Source organism: Babylonia areolata, chromosome 22, assembly GCF_041734735.1.
Source record: "Babylonia areolata isolate BAREFJ2019XMU chromosome 22, ASM4173473v1, whole genome shotgun sequence".
Lineage (NCBI taxonomy): Eukaryota > Metazoa > Mollusca > Gastropoda > Neogastropoda > Buccinidae > Babylonia > Babylonia areolata.
In genome coordinates, this window is record NC_134897.1 from 39,495,132 (window position 1) to 39,500,131 (window position 5,000).

Below are 5,000 nucleotides of genomic sequence, written 5' to 3' on the forward strand. Positions count from 1 at the left end.
CGTTTCCGTCTCTTTTTTTTTTACGTTCTGACTGATGTGTGGTGCACATGTGCCATGCACATTTTTTTTTCATTTCTTTTCTATTGTTTTTGTTTCTTTGTTTGTAAGAGGTGTGTGTGTGTGGGGGGGGGGGGGGTTGTTTTTCGCGTGATTTTTTTTTCTTTTCTTTTCTTTTTTGTTTTTTTTTGTTTTTTGTTTGTTAGTTTGTTTGTTTCTTTGTTTGTAGTTGTGTTTGTTTGTTGTTTTTTTTGCGTGAATTTGTTTTCTTTTCTAGTTTTTGTTGGTGTGTGTGTGTGTGTGTGTGTGTGTGTGTGTGTGTGTGTGTGTGTGTGCGTGTGTGTGCGTGTGTGTGTTGTTTGTAGCTGCTGGGTTTCTTTGCGTGATTTTGTTGTTGTTGTTTTGTTAGTTTGGCTTTGTTGTTGGTGGTGGTGGTGTTGTTGTTGTTGTTTTTGGTTGTTGTTGTTTTTTTGTTTTTTTTGTTGTTTTTTTGGTTTTTGACTTTTCTTTCTTTCCTTTCTCAGCCGAATGACACACCCCAAGAGGGGAAACACTGATGTCATGCGTGTTCGATAAGATGCACCCTCTTCTTCTGTCACGCGCCCCCTCAACCCCCTAGCCCCCCTCTTAACTCACCCCCCCCCCTCCCTCCTACCCCCCACGCCACCCCCACCCCCACCCCCCATCGCCACCCCAAACCCCACCCTTGCTTTCTTTACTACCCGTCTGCACCCTTTCCAGACAGCCCGTGCTCCACTCCCCCACCTCCTCCTCCTCCCCCCCCTCCACACACACACCCACCCACAAAAAAAAAAGAAAAGAAAAAAAAAGCCCCAAATTGCCAGCGTCCCCTGGCCTCTTATTCCGCATTTCTTTATGGATACCTTAACCATGCGCTTTAAAAAAAATGAAATAATAAAATAAAATAAATTAGTTGCTGCTCGTGTATTTCCCCCTCCCCCCCTCTAATCACATGCCCCTGCCTTTCGAAATATGCTCAATATGACATTCGTCGGCAACGCTGGAAATATCAGCTTCTCTCTCTCTCTCTCTCTGTATGTCTCACACATACACACTCTCTTTCTCTCTCTCTCTCACACACACACACACACACACACACGCACACACACATATACACACATGCACACACACACACACACATCAACAACAACAACCCAGCTGCCGATGGAAACCTGTTGCTGCCCTTCACAGTGAGTGGAGTGGAGTGTTGTGGGCAGTCACACACACACACACACACACACACACACACACACACACACACACACACACACACACACACACACACACACACATCAACAACAACAACCCAGCTGCCGATGGAAACCTGTTGCTGCCCTTCACAGTGAGTGGAGTGGAGTGTTGTGGGCAGTCACACACACACACACACACACACACACACACACACACACACACACACACACACACACACACACACACACACACACACACACACACACACACAGAGTAAATTGCCTTATGTGATGGAAAAACAACAACAACGAAACAACTGCATACGTTGAATAATAACACAACCAACGAGAGGAAAGAAGAAGAAGAAGAAGAAGAAGAAGAAGAAGAAAAGTAAGAAGAATAAATTCATTACTAGTTTCTAAAAACTGACGCTCCAGTTCAATCAATTTCTCAGCATGGTTCCGAAAACATGGAGCTTGGACAAAAGCTGTAGTAACAACGTGTGTCGGGGGGGGGGGGGGGGGGGGGGGAGAGAGAGAGAGGGGGGGGGGGGGAACAGAAAAAGAAAAAAAAGTTCATCTCATTTCTCTCCTCCAACAAAATTTTAGGGGGGGGGGGGGGGGAGGTTGGTATCCAAAACACCTAATGATTGTGTTTACGGAGGAAGAGCTAGGCTGATACCCTATCCGCCCCAATTTCCTCTTTGCAGTGCATCAGATACTGGTTAGGAAAAAAAATGTTCGCGTGGGCGAAGAATTATTATCATCACTCAATGCGAAAAAACAAAAAAACAAAACAAAACAAAAAAAAACGTAACCCCCCCCCCATCCCCCCCCCACCCACCCACGTTATTTGATTTAGAATCACCCGGTTCAAAAAACAAAAACAAAAAAAAACAAAAAAACAAAAAAATTCTCGGCTTTATTCCGTCATAGAATTTCTTCGCTCGAAATCGATTTGAATCTGTATGGCTGAATCAAGTTTTCGAAAATTTAAAAAAAATAAAAAAAATAAAATAAAAAAAAGTTCCAAAGGGGTGCGCAATGGTTGGCTGATGACAGGTGGCGAAACAAGCACAGACTGGTTCAGACCAGTGACAGGTGTTCTTTTCTGCTCAACCATTAGAACCACTCATGAAAGTGGAAGAAGAAAAAAATCTTTTATTTGACATTGAAAAAAAAAAGAAAGAAAAAAAAAAAAAACACATGTAAAACGTCACATGACGAAGTGACAAGATGTGAAACTGTAGATATTATTACAGTGCAGTATTGTTCACACTGAAACTCCACGTGTGTTAATTTGGAACGTCCTTTATGTCAGAATGAGAATGACGATTTAAAAAAAAAAAAAAAAAAACAAAAACAAAAAAACAGCAACAAAAAACAATGTTTGCTCTGTTGTTCAAGGCAGTTTGATTTTTGTTGTTGTTGTTGTTGTTGTTCTTACAGCAATTCTATCTCTTTGGTGGTCATTTGTTTTGCAAACCAAAAGCATATTTTCTGAAAGTGAGATTTTAAAATTAATTCGTTCGAGTGATATAGATTGAAGATCAAGAGATAAATTAATCGAGATAAAACTTAACAATTCGCCCAAATGCTGATTTATCATCTTTATCTTCTTTTTTTTTTTTTTTTTTTTTTTTTGGATAATTTCTCATCATCACTCATTACAATTGTTGTTACTGTTGTTGTTTCCTTGTTGTTGTAGTTTTCAACACGCCCTTCAAAGTTTTCAAACAGACTCTCTGACATTGTTCAATGTCTCAGTCAAGCATTCCCTTCGCGTTCATAATAAAATCATATTTCAACGACATTCAAACGACAACATTAAGATAGCTTCCAAAGGCTGTTCAGGAGTCATTAACTGAGCAGTGTCTATAAATTACGAATTTTTTTTTTCATTTGACCCAACACCCTTGTTATCATCCTTGCTTTGTTTTTTTCTGTCACAATCCTTAACTCTCTCCATACGAACGGCGAAAGAGACGACGTTAACAGCGTTTCACCCCAATCACCATCATCAAAATATTGCAAGCGGAAGGCTCTTATACAGAAGAGGTGAATGTTGACAAAGAATACCACAATTCTGACGACGGAAGCTAAAGGTTGGGTCATTCAGACACCCACTGGACATCTGAGGGGTCTGTGTAGAGGAGAAGAGAGGACTGGTCGTACTGAGTGAGTTAAACTGAATTTACATTCAACTATTCATGAAACAAATAAAAGTGAAACATTCTCTACGGACAGACGATCAACTGTCAGCATTCCAACCTGGTTTGTGCTCGCGTCTGAATCCGAAAAGTACACATGAGTTTCAGTTTCAGTAGCTCAAGGAGGCGTCACTGCGTTCGGACAAATCCATATACGCTACACCACATCTGCCAAGCAGATGCCTGACCAGCAGCGTAACCCATCGCGCTTAAAAAGGAATGCCAACAGCACCCGGTGTTCCCAGGCGGTCACCCATCCAAGTACTAACCGGGCCCGACGTTGCTTAACTTCGGTGATCGGACGAGAACCGGTGTTTTCAACGTGGTATGGCCGTTGGCACACATGGAACATCTCACAAATCAGCACCAGCCGTGTGTTTAAAATCAGAAACTATACGGACACGCGACAAGAAAATAATGTTGGCCTTCAATCTTGATATTACAGGATGGGTAACGCTGTAGTGTCACGCACACGAACAGAGAGCGAGAGAGAGAGAGAGAGGGAGGGGGGGGGAGAGAGAGAGAGAGAGAGAGAGAGAAAGGGAGAGGGTGGGGGCAGGAGGTAGGGTGGGGGGAGAGAAGGAGACAGGCAGACATACTGACAGACACCGATATGTACATACAGACAGACATAGATACAGAGAAGAAGAGAGAAAGAGAAGAGAAGACAGAGACAGACAGACAGACAGAGAAGAAGAGAGAAAGAGAAGACAGAGACAGACAGACAGACAGACAGAGAAGAAGAGAGAAAGAGAAGACAGAGACAGACAGACAGAGAAGAAGAAAGAGAAGACAGAGACAGACAGACAGACAGAGAAGAAGAGAGAAAGAGAAGACAGAGACAGACAGAGAAGAAGAGAGAAAGAGAAGACAGAGACAGACATACAGAGAAGAAGAAAGAGAAGACAGAGACAGACAGACAGAGAAGAAGAGAGAAAGAGAAGACAGAGACAGACAGACAGAGAAGAAGAAAGAGAAGACAGAGACAGACAGACAGAGAAGAAGAGAGAAAGAGAAGACAGAGACAGACAGACAGACAGACAGAGAAGAAGAGAGAAAGAGAAGACAGAGACAGACAGACAGAGAAGAAGAGAGAAAGAGAAGACAGAGACAGACAGACAGAGAAGAAGAGAGAAAGAGAAGACAGAGACAGACATAGAGAGAAGAAGAGAGAAAGAGAAGACAGAGACAGACAGACAGACAGACAGAGAAGAAGAGAGAAAGAGAAGACAGAGACAGACAGACAGAGAAGAAGAGAGAAAGAGAAGACAGAGACAGACAGACAGAGAAGAAGAGAGAAAGAGAAGACAGAGACAGACATACAGAGAAGAGAGAAAGAGAAGACAGAGACAGACATACAGAGAAGAAGAAAGAGAAGACAGAGACAGACAGAGAAGAAGAGAGAAAGAGAAGACAGAGACAGACATACAGAGAAGAAGAAAGAGAAGACAGAGACAGACAGACAGAGAAGAAGAGAGAAAGAGAAGACAGAGACAGACAGACAGAGAAGAAGAGAGAAAGAGAAGACAGAGACAGACAGACAGACAGAGAAGAGAGAAAGAGAAGACAGAGACAGACAGAC

General features: G+C 42.5%; 1 protein-coding gene and 1 non-coding gene across 2 annotated transcripts in view; both read right to left on the reverse strand.

The window, feature by feature from the left end:
- Positions 1 to 5,000, reverse strand: part of LOC143297364 (high affinity cAMP-specific and IBMX-insensitive 3',5'-cyclic phosphodiesterase 8B-like) — a 326,384-nt gene that overhangs the window by 164,915 nt on the left and 156,469 nt on the right. The gene's annotated exons all lie outside the window — the stretch shown is intronic.
- Positions 3,639 to 3,757, reverse strand: LOC143297544 (5S ribosomal RNA). Its single transcript, XR_013057290.1, has one exon. It is a non-coding gene; the product is annotated as a 5S ribosomal RNA (ribosomal RNA).